Source organism: Kogia breviceps, chromosome 14 (assembly GCF_026419965.1).
Source record: "Kogia breviceps isolate mKogBre1 chromosome 14, mKogBre1 haplotype 1, whole genome shotgun sequence".
Classification (NCBI taxonomy): Eukaryota; Metazoa; Chordata; class Mammalia; order Artiodactyla; family Physeteridae; genus Kogia; species Kogia breviceps.
This window is the reverse complement of record NC_081323.1, coordinates 35,025,187-35,037,425: the sequence shown is the minus strand read 5'-3', so window position 1 is coordinate 35,037,425 and position 12,239 is coordinate 35,025,187. Positions and strand designations below refer to the sequence as shown.

General features: G+C 36.3%; 1 protein-coding gene across 1 annotated transcript in view; it reads left to right on the top strand.

Annotated features, from left to right (window-relative positions):
* The window catches only part of MACROD2 (mono-ADP ribosylhydrolase 2), a 1,977,737-nt gene that overhangs the window by 539,041 nt on the left and 1,426,457 nt on the right, over positions 1 to 12,239 (top strand). The gene's annotated exons all lie outside the window — the stretch shown is intronic.

Sequence of the window (12,239 nt, the reverse complement as noted above, 5' to 3'; positions counted from 1 at the left end):
ACAGAGTTGCTTTGGGGAGCCAGGTGATTAATTTAGACAATGCACAACATGGAGGCCCCAACTCAAGAACACTCTATGGGACTTTGCCATATTTGGATATAATTAAAAGGCCCAGATCCAACCTAAATGTGACACTTTTCACTGACATCTGGACTTTCTGTTTGCAAACACTGTAACGTAGGGCTCTCAGAGGTCAAGGGAGCAGGAGGCCACTCTTTTTTTTTTTTTTTTTTTTGTATATTATAAAGATGAAGAGATACAAAAGCAGTATTAAAAACTGAATTACGTTTTAAGGGCTTACACTGGACAAGTGAATACTTCTAACTCACATATGATGCAGTATAACTGGGCTATTCTCAAGGTAATCATAGGCTTTACTCGAACACATCTTTAAGTAAAGTTTGTTAGTTAGACTTTGTAAACATATCCAGTAGTAGCCGTGAGTTTGAGTTGTATGGTAAGCACTATGCTCTTTTGATCTACTTCTAATATTCCAGTTGTCTTTGTGAATGACCTCATTTGGAGATAAAATGCTAAATTTGAAGCTCTTTTTGAGCATGATCCTCAAGTGATGGACTCTGCTGCTATATTTTAAAGGAGTGACACCCTTCATCAGTAATCAATTCTTTGAAGAAATGACTATTAAGGAATAAATTTCCAAATTTTTAAATGTTTTATGTAAGTAACCTATTAATGCAATCCCTGAATCTGCAGATTTTTAAAAATAGTATGCTCGGGCTTCCCTGGTGGTGCAGTGGTTGAGAATCCGCCTGCCGATGCAGGGGACATGGGTTCGTGCCCCGGTCCGGGAAGATCCCACATGCCGCGGAGCGGCTGGGCCCGTGAGCCATGGCCGCTTAGCCTGTGCGTCCGGAGCCTGTGCTCTGCAACGGGAGAGGCCACAACAGTGAGACGCCTGCGTACCACAAAAAAAAAAAAAAAAAAAAAATAGTATTCTCACTCTTGAGAAAAGCTCTATTTAATATCTGACTATATAGGCATTAATAAATAACTAATTTTATATTGTTAGAGATAACTTTTAATGAACTCTTAAATCTTAAAGCATGTACTTCAAAACTGTAACTTTTTTTAACCTAAAAGTTATTAAAACAATAACTTTATTTTAAACTAAACTTTACAATTATGGTTTTAGAATTTAGGCTCAGCCTTTAGAACTATATAAAGAATAGTTTGGAGTTAGAATTGGGAAAATCATCCCTTGACTTAAGAGTCATAGTACTGGAAAGGAAAGAAGAGGAAGTAGGTGCCCATTCTCTCAATTAAAGATGAGAACACTCAGGCCAAATGGCTGAACTGGTTTCTCCAAGCAAGTTTGTTGTGCAGCTATGTCTAGAACTTAGGACTTCTGAAGGACAACCTGATGTTCTTTTTATTCTATGACTTGCCACCTTCTTAAAATTTGAAGTAATCAGAAAATCGCATGGAATTTGAAAGCCTCTTACAAAAGGGAAGATACTTATTTATCATATTCAAAAAAAGGAAAGAATATATATTATGCCTATACCAGTAGCAGCTTTCCTTTTTAATGCTAAAAAATTGAGGAGAGAAATTACTGCAGATTTAAATATGACATAGAAATATTAATTATGAGCTATTTTAATTGCTTTAATTTTTTTCTATTTTTTTGAGCTTTTCTCCATAATTTGTCTCTACACATACGTAATTTTTAACAATCTGATGGTTGGATTTTTAAAAATAGCAACTTTTATGCTTTACATAATTTGGAATATTCTGTTTTTCTTTCACTTAATGGTTAAAAATGTTTATGAAGATTTTTTTACATTTACCTGGAGAAAGTGAAAATATAAAAAATAATCATGGACAGGGCAGTTTGTTATGAAAGTTATGTACTTTCAGAAAAAAGATTGTGTGTGTGTGTGTGTGTGTGTGTGCACTTCATTTTATAAATTGGAGGTACAGATTTTGATGTTATATTTAATGCAGGGATTGATAATGTGATTTTTATTCAGATGACTGCCTCTTAGATATGTATTCTTTGTTAAACTGTCATTTTTTTCTTTAAAGAATCCTGTTGAGCCAAACATTTACTTTGCTTTTTAAGAAAAATTAACTTAGGGAATCCCATCCCGCCTTTTAAATTGTTATAGAGTATAGTTTCAATAATGGTGCATCTAACTATAAATAACTTTGTCTTTTTTTTTCCTGAAACTTTTATTTATTTTCTTTTAAACATCTTTATTGGAGTGTAATTGGTTTACAATGTTGTGTTAGTTTCTGCTGTATAACAAAGTGAATCAGATATATATATATATATATATATATATATATATATATATATATATATATATATATATATATATCTCCCCATATCCCCTCCCTCTTGCGTCTCCCTCCCACCTCCCTATCCCACCCCTCTAGGTGTTCACACAGCACCAAGCTGATCTCCCTGTGCTATACAGCTGCTTCCCACTAGCTATCTTTTACGTTTGGTAGTATATATATATGTCAATGCTACTCTCTCACTTCATCCCAACTTAGCCTTACCATTCCCCGTGTCCTCAAGCCCATTCTCTACATCTGTGTCTTTATTCCTGTCCTGCCCCTAGGTTCATCAGAACCATTTTTTTTCTTTTCTTTTTAAGGTTCAAATATATATGTGTTAGCATACAATATTTGTTTTTCTCTTTCTGACTTACTTCACTCTGTATGACAGACTCTAGGTCCATCCACCTCACTACAAATAACTCAATTTTTATGGCTGAGTAATATTCCATTGTATATATGTGCCACATCTTCTTTATCCATTCATCTGTTGATGGACACTTAGGTTGTTTCCATGTCCTGGCTGTTGTAAATAGAGTTGCAATGAACATTGTGGTACATGACTCTTTTTGAATTATGGTTTTCTCAGAGTATATGCCCAGTACTGGGATTGCTGGGTCATATGGTAGTTCTATTTTCAGTTTTGTAAGGAACCTCAATACTATTCTCCATAGTGGCTGTATCAGTTTACCACCAACAGTGCAAGAGAGTTCCCTTTTCTCCACACCCCCTCCAGCATTTATTGTTTGTAGATTTTGTGATGATGGCCATTCTGACCAGTGTGAAGTGATACCTCATTGTTGTTTTGATTTGCATTTCTCTAATGATTAGTGATGTTGAGCATCCTTTCATGTGTTTGTTGGCAATCTGTATATCTTCTTTGGAGAAATGTCTATTTAAGTCTTCTGCCCATTTTTTGATTGGGTTGTTTGTTTCTTTGATATTGAGCTGCATGAGCTGCTTGTATATTTTGAACATTAATCCTTTGTCAGTTGCTTTGCTTGTGAGTATTTTCTTCCATTCTGAGGGTTGTCTTTTCATCTTGCTTATGGTTTCCTTTGCTGTGCAAAGGCTTTTAAGTTTCACTAGGTCCCATTTGTTTATTTTTGTTTTTATTTCCATTTCTCTAGGAGGTGGATCAAAAAGTACCTTGCTGTGATTTATGTCATGGAGTGTTCTGCCTATGTTTTCCTCTAAGGGTTTTAGAGAGTCTGGCTTTACATTTAGGTCTTTAATCCATTTTGAGTTTATTTTTGTGTATGGTGATACGGAGTGTTCTAATTTCATTCTTTTACAGGTAGCTGTCCAGTTTTCCCAGCACCACTTACTGAAGAGGCTCTCTTTTCTCCAATGTATATACTTGCCACCTTTATCAAAGATAAGGTGACCATAGGTGTGTAGGTTTATCTCTGGGCTTTCTATCCTGTTCGATTGATCTATATTTCTGTTTGTGCCAGTACCATACTGTTTTGATTACTGTAGCTTTGTAGTATAGCCTGAGGTCCGGGGGCCTGATTCCTTCAGCTCCATTTTTCTTTCTCAAGATTGCTTTGGCTGTTCGAGGTCTTTTGTGTTTCCGTACAAATTGTGAAATTTTTTGTTCTAGTTCAGTGAAAAATGCCACTGGTAGTTTGATAGGGATTGCACTGAATCTGTAGATTATTTTTGGTAGTATAGTCATTTTCACACTGTTGATTCTTCCAATCCAAGAACATGGTATATCTCTCCATTTCTTTGTATCATCTTTAATTTCTTTCATCAGTGTCTTCTAGTTTCCTGCATACAGGTCTTTTGTCTCCTTAGGTAGGTTTATTCCTAAGTATTTTATTGTTTTTGTTGCAATGGTAAATGGGAGTGTTTCCTTCATTTCTCTTTCAGATTTTTCATCATTAGTGTATAGTAATGCAAGAGATTTCTGTGCAATTAGTTTGTTGTATCCTGCTACTCTACCACATTCATTGATTAGCTCTAGTATTTTTCTGGTAACATGTTTAGGATTCTCTATGTATAGTATCATGTCATCTGCAAACAGTGATAGTTTTACTTCTTCTTTTCCGATATGGATTCCTTTTATTTCTTTTTCTTTTCTAATTGCTGTGGCTAAAACTTCCAAAACTATGTTGAATAATAGCAGTGGGAGTGGGCAATCTTGTCTTGTTCCTGATCTTAGAGGAAATGGTTTCAGTATTTCACCACTGAGAACGATATTGGCTGTGGGTTAGTCATATATGACCTTTATTATGTTGAGGTAGGTTCCCTCTATGCCTACTTTCTGGAGGGTTTTTATCATAAATGGGTGTTGAATTTTGTTGAAAGCTTTTTCTGCATCTATTGAGATGATCATATGGCTTTTATCCTTCAATTTGTTAATATGGCTTATCACATTGATTAATTTGCATGTAGCGAAGAATCCTTGCATTCCTGGGATAAACCCCACTTGATCCTGGGTTATGATCCTTTTAATGTTCCGCTGGATTCTGTTGAGGATTTTTGCGTCTATATTCATCGTTGATATTGGCCTGTAGTTTTCTTGTTTTGTGACATCTTTGTCTGATTTTGGTATCAGGGTGATGGTCGCCTCGTAGAAAGAGTTTGGGAGTGTTCCTCCCTCTGCTGTATTTTGGAAGAGTTTGAGAAGGATAGGTGTTAGCTCTTCTCTAAATGTTTGATAGAATTCAAGTCTGAAGCCATCTGGTCCTGGGCTTTGTTTGTTGGAAGATTTTTAATCACAGTTTCAATTTCAGTGCTTGTGATTGGTCTGCTTATATTTTCTGTTTCTTCCTGGTTCAGTCTTGGAAGGTTGTGCTTTTCTAAGAACTTGTCCATTTCTTCCAGGTTGTCCATTTTATTGGCATATAGATGTTTGTAGTAATCTCTCATGATCCTTTGTATTTCTGCAGTGTCAGTTGCTACTTCTTTTTCATTTCTAATTCTGTCGATTTGAGTCTTCTCCCTTTTTTTCTTCATGAGTCTAATGGTTTATCAATTTTATCTTTTCAAAGAACCAGCTTTTAGTTTTATTGATCTTTGCTATTGTTTCCTTCATTTCTTTTTCCTTTATTTCTGATCTGATCTTTTCCCCCCAGGACTCTAAAAATATTACAGTCAAATATCAGGTGGCTTTAGTTACAAGCAGTTTGATTTATTTTTTAAGTGTGCACGTTGCTTCTGAATAAAACAAAAAGTTTATGTCAGATGAAGGTAAATTCATTGAAATTAGCTAGATATAACTCTGTGGAGAATAATTTACTTTTCTTCAGCTTCACAATTTTACAGAGTTGGGTGTATGGCTCTGTTTTACAGGCTTTTCAGCCCTTTCTTCTAAGAACCCCTTTTCTTCTTCTGGATTACATGCCTTCCAGCTATTTCTTCTTAGAATCCCTTGAAGTTAAATATTCTCCCTCCCATGTTTCTTGGAAGTATTTGTGAATGTTATGGGTTATATTTCTTTCAACTGCTGCTAGCTGAAAGCTCTATCCTCACTTTTTACCATTTTATCCTCTTTTTAATTCAGGTATTGGCCTATATTTAAAAGAATTCCTTTTGTTTTTTTTCTGGGCAGCAACTGTATCCAGTTCTTTATAACAATTCTTTGTGTGACAGATGCAAATGACATTTTGTAATCAGATTGAAAATTCATGTTTAATCTTTGTTTTTTCAGCCTTTCATGTAAATATATTTCAATATTTGATTAGCACATTTTTTCAGTTATCACATTTTATTTTTAACACAATCTTAGTTTTTCTTGCACAGATGTAATTTGATTATATTAATTATTTCATTTTATATAAGGTATACCAAAAACATGAGGGGAAACCCCATTTTAATGTATTGCAATCATCTAGGATTTCAAAATCCACTTTGCATGTCTTTGTATACTTGAATTAGTTATAAAATCTTGATAAAAAGATGAGAATTAATATACTCAACCTGTTAGGAGTAAGTAGTTTTATTGTTGATTTAAGCTGGTTGAATGAGATGTCTCAGAATGCTAAAGAGGCAGACCAGCAGGTTTCAGGTGATTAAAGAAAATCCCTCATCTTGGAGGAACTTGAAGGAACATGATGCTATTTAAGTAGAATCTAATCAGGGAGAAGAAAAGCTTGGAAGTAAAAAGATGGAATGTTTCATGTCATTATTTGCAAAGCAACTGAACAAAAGGTGAGGAAGATAATTAAGTGCCTTGCTGCTAAGTAGAATTTTTCAAAGCAGGTTGATTAGAGGTCTTTCTTTAAAAAAAAAAAAAAAATTAAACGTCTAAGTCCAGAAAATCTAGTTGAAAGAGCTAATTCAGTTATAAAGATGGAGGCCAGTTTGTAAAAAATTTGACAGAATTGTATACGGTGGAAAATGTTCACAATGATGAACTTAACTGCTCAGCAAAATACTGATCAGTTCTGAGTAGTTTTAGCATTAATGGTATTTTAGTGTGTTTTAGGTTTTTGAAAAATGGAAATCTAAGCAGTCTTAACATGTGAGGGCACTAAATAGATTATTCCATTACCTTGGTTACTCTGTTTTTCAATTGATCTGGATAGATAGGATTTGATTCTTTTATTTTGTCCTTTGCCTGAAAAAATACCAAAAGCAAATATTATCATTCTTATTATAAAATGTTATTTGTAACTTCCAGGCAAAAATGAGATGTGATTTCTTGTATCTGCATTTTGAATTTCAAGACATTTCTGATGAGAACATGAGGAAACTGACATGCCCCAGATTGTGCTTTGTGAGCACATGCTGGTAAGGCTCTGGCTTCTCTTGAAGGCAGGCCAGGTCAAAGCACTGATGGATACATTATAGCTGAAAATGAAAACCAGGAAGTCATGACCTTAGGACCTACTTTTCTACTGAAGAAAGGAAGCTTGAAGCTAACAAGTTATGCCAGTCAAACACCTAGTGGACATACGTTCTTTTGCCCATGTTCTTTTACTCTTTCAACATTCTGATGACCTCAAGCTTACTTAGTAATGCATCCTTTGGGGGAAAACATCCAGCAGCAGATTGCTTCATTTATTATCAATGAATTTATTTATTCAGTCAGTCTTTGCAGAGCTTTATCTCCAAAGAACACATTTGAAAAGTTAAACTAATCTGCTGGTCACCTGGCAGTCCACTGTGAGTATAAAATGGAGAATTACTAGTCTGCCTTCGAGCAGTTTCAAAGGCTGGTGTTGTGAGTGTCATTTTGGAGACCGCTTTGGAAATCTAAAACAATAACAGGCCCAGGCATTCTCAGCTGAAGCATATGATCTAAATGCTTGAATTAGAGAAAAATAATTTTTGGATTGTAGGCCCTACTAAGTTACTTAAAACAGCCTTGGTTTTTAACTTGTGCTTTGTTTAAGCCAGTGTTCCTCAGCTTTGCCTGCACATTAGAATTACCTGGGAAACTTGAAAAAATTCTCGTCTCCCAGCCACACTCCAGATCAATCAAATCAGAAACTCTGACTGTGGGACTTGGGCATCTGTGTTTTTTAAAGCACTCTACGTGATTCCAACGTGTAGCTAAGGTTGAGAACTACTGATTTAAGTACTTATTTCTCCATTCATTGCATCACTTATTTTTCTTCACCTTATTAAAATGACATCCTGTAGCATAACTTTCTTAATTTAGAATGCTCGTATAGAAGGTTTTCTATTTTAAAATGTCCTTTCTATGGAGTTGGACTTGGGAGCATCATAAAAGGCCATGATTTGGAGTTTATATTATTTTTACATTAATTAAGTGCATAAAACTTTGTCACCATGGTTTGATTTATATGGACACTTTGGTGGACAGAGAATACATTTTGATATGTGTTAGACATCTTTTTGCTCAATTTCACAATACTCCTAACCCACTTTTTTGCTTTATCTATTACTGCTTCATCAGTTGAACAGAGAAGTAGCCTGATAACTCCTCACTTCACCTGTACCCCAAACTATGTTTTCTGCTTTGGGGCTTATTGGCTACTTCTCTTGGGACTCAGCTAGTCCGGTGCATTCACATGCCTGACTCAATCCGTGATCGGTGTCGGATAGGAGCAAGTGGTAATATGCTTCTCTTTTCTGTCTCAGGCAGACAGTTCTGAATTGTATTCTATGCGTTTCCTGAGAAAGGGTCCTCAATATGTTGAGTCCCAGTTCCTCACATTTGCCACCAACTCGACTACACACCTTTGGATTGGCTTTCCCCCTTCCCATTTCATACTTCCCACCACCTCAATCTCCATTCAAGTTTCTAAGGAATCACTTCTCCAACTAAACTACCTGCACACAAGACCTCATCTCAATCTGATTTTTAGTTCATCTAAGCTGAAACAGTACAGAAGGGGAAAACCATGGTAGACATATTTTAATGTGTGGTCCCTTCTCTGTTGTGATTTTTGATCACACCATTTTTCTACTTAATACATTGGTTTTTGTCAAACTATGATAGGAAACAATCTATTCCCAAACTGTGAATCCCAGAAGAGACCTTCATTCCCATGTTATCAATTTGTGGGCCTGCTCTTGCTTTCCCTGCCTTCATCATCCACTGTGATTTGGTTTTGAGCACACTTCCTGGTGTCCTTCCTCCTGGCAGTTTGTCCTGTACACTTGATCAGTGCCCATGCCAGACTTTCATTCCAGACCATGCAGCAAATGTTTTATAGATTCAAACCACATAACTCAGTAGCATCAGCATAAGACTAAATGAAATAGAGAGATTTTACTGAGAGAAAAATGATGCTGATGCAGTGTGATACTATTTGTGTAGTAGAAAGGCAAGCACTTTATAGTTAGGGTCCTAGTGCAGGGTAATTGTATCTTCTGTTGCCCATAAATAAATACAGTTAACAGACATATTAATAAGGACAACACATCCATGTTTCTTCCTCCAGCATTGAAATAGATTTCCTTTTCCTCAGTTGAGCACCAGATGTATGAAAACACATATGCTTGAATGTGATGATGACCTTCTTTGCTTTGAAATATTCATATAGTAAGTGGAGTCACAGTTCCCAAGTCACAGTGACTCTGGGGCACACACATCAAGTGAAATGGTGTCAGAATCATCTGAACCCTTGATCATTTATCTCTGTCTTTCTCCTTTCGCTGGATGCATGCAGTTGAGTGCATGAAAGTTACAGGCATGGATGATGCAATTCCATAATCTGGGCTTATTTCCAGGCTCAGTGACTGAGGAACCGTGTGACTGTCAAAGATCATTCTGTTGGATTGTGCCACATACCCTTGGCTTCTCTCTGATTTCAGACACAGATGCAGTATACAGTTCTGTGCAAGCTTAAGTTCACCTCACACTAACAGCATTCCACCTCAAGCATGAGCATGTCTGTGAGCTTCCTGCCCACATGCTTTTATGTGGCTGGAGCTTCCTCTCCCAAATACCAGGAGGGCTGGAAGCATGAGGATGTTAATTCTCCAGGGGAAACCATCAACCAATGGGGTCAGGAACCCCAGATAAACTTTTCACTCTCTTAGCATTTAGGTGGGCAATCCTGGGAAGCATGTGTACTCTTAGGAGGTTTCCATGGATTCAAGCCCTGGGAACCCACAGCAGTAACTTCAGTGATGGGCCCTTACATTGGCCTCTCCTTCCTCCCTCTCTCGTTATTCATACAACCTCAATCCTGTTTCTTGGGGTCACCTTCCAGATAAACCATCTATATCCAAGTCTTTGTCTTAGGCTCTGATTTCAGGGGAGTACAAACTAAGATAGTGATGTCAAACCCTTTATGTAATCTCTCTGAGTCAATACTTATTTTTCTATGGAATGGAAATATTTAAGGTCCTCCTTACAAGGTTGTTGAGAGGACTGGATATAATTTACACAAAGCATTTATCCCTATCCATGATACATGACTCACTTTAAAAACTGGTAGTTAGATAGTAAGAAGCAGACAAATACAAATTTGAATACCACATCCTAACATGATTTCTGTAGAGAAGGCAGGGGACAGAGCAAACGGAACAGAGATCCTACATGCATGAATACTTACTAGTTTTTTCCTTCTATCATCCTGAGACAATTACCACAAGGTGTTATCAATCCCTTCACAGACCAGTCTTTGCATGTGTTACCTTCTATGGGATGCCCTGTTGTTCTGTTTCTTCTTCCGTTCTGTAACAAATGCTTCTAGGATTTAGGGATTCAACTTCATTTCTTACTTCACTCATCTCTATTCTCTTACATTTTATCACAACCAATGAAGTCTTCTACTTCCATCAAGGGTTTTCCCACCTAGTAAACTCAAGTGGGCCCAAATTTCCCACAACACCTCATCGTCCCAACATTGTTTGGTTTGGAAATTAGCTCTTCCATGGTCCAGAGAGTGATGAGTAACTGACACTTCTTTAAGGTGTGTGTTTTAGAAGTACAAATATTAAAACTAGAGCCATTTTGTTTGAAGCTAAAAATAGTAAGTACTGAGGGTGACAAATCTTTCAATATTAGTGCATATTTTTCTACCCTTCTTTCATAGAATACATTGAATGCCTAATGAAAAGTTTTAAAATATATTCCTTAGGGTTATCATAAGTAGCAATCCAATGATCCTTTAGATAATGAGAAGCATGGATAAGAAGTTATTGTTGATTCTATACTAGTTACTTAATAAATTCTTGTTGAATAAATTATTGAATGATCAAATGAATGATTCTTTCCTAAGGTTCCTTTGAACTTTAAAATTCTATCATCCTGTGGCTTGTCTTTTCATTTTATTAAAGTGTCTTTTGACAAGTAAAAGATTTTAAATTTGATAAAGTCCAATTTCTCAATTATTCTTAAAAATAAATAAATAAAATTCTATCATTCTGTGATCAACAAATCCTTTGGGAGCAAATCTTCTTTCAACAAAATTGGCCTAACATCCTCCAGAAAGCTGGAGGTGCGAATCTCCTTATCATTATAGCTAAGGACCATGGTTTAGTCTGTTACGCAGGCCTTGCTAGAGCAGCCTCTTTCTGACTGGGCTGGAGGGACAGTTTGAAGTTTACATGTTCCAGTCATAACTTTTACATAGGAGGAACAATCTAGTTGGAAGATGATCTGACAAGTTTGTCTTGGAGCTAGGTATATACGAAAGTATGTTGTTTTTTACTTGGCAGGTGTGCTTTTTTCAGGTGTTAGGATTTATGAAAATTACGGAGTGCAAACACCTCCCAAACTTATACTCCATGCCTCTGATATAACCCCATCTCTAAAGAATTGAAACTAAGCCTTTTAGAGTCATGTGTAAAGTATGAGAGTAGATTCTGACTGAGGGTCTCAGAGGATATCATAGCAGGAATATGCAAGTACTTCACTCTTTGAGCTGATATTACAAAATACCCCACACTGGGTGGCTTCAACAACAAACATTTAAAACATTTATTTCTCACAATTCTGGAGACTGGGAAGTCCGAGAGAGCAGATCAACTGTCTGTTGAGGGCCCACTCCCTGGTTTGAAGATGAATGTCTTCTCATTGTATTCTCACATGGCAGAAAGCAGAAAGAGAAGCAACCTCTCTTTTGTCTTTTCTTGTAAGGACACTAATTCCACTTATGAGAGCTCCACCCTCAAGACCAATGAACTCCCAAAGGCCCCACATCCAAATACAATCACACTGGGGACTAGACTTCAACATATGAATTTCAGAGGGATAAAAAGCTAATATATGCATTAGCTTTAGTCCATCATTCACAAAGTATTACTTGTATACATTTGCTGAGGTAATTATTGCCACTAGTCAATAAACAAGGCAGATATGGTTTCTGATCTCATGATGCTTGGAGAAAACCTTAAATATGTGAGGTGTTTCTATACCAGTGAGGAAACCATCTTAAAGAGGCTGCATACCATTCCATAGAAAATAGTTATTTGGACACAATTCTTCTTCTTCAAGGGATCTTGGTAGATTAAAATATTTGTGTTTGTGTCAAAATATTTTTAAAGAAAATATTGACCTT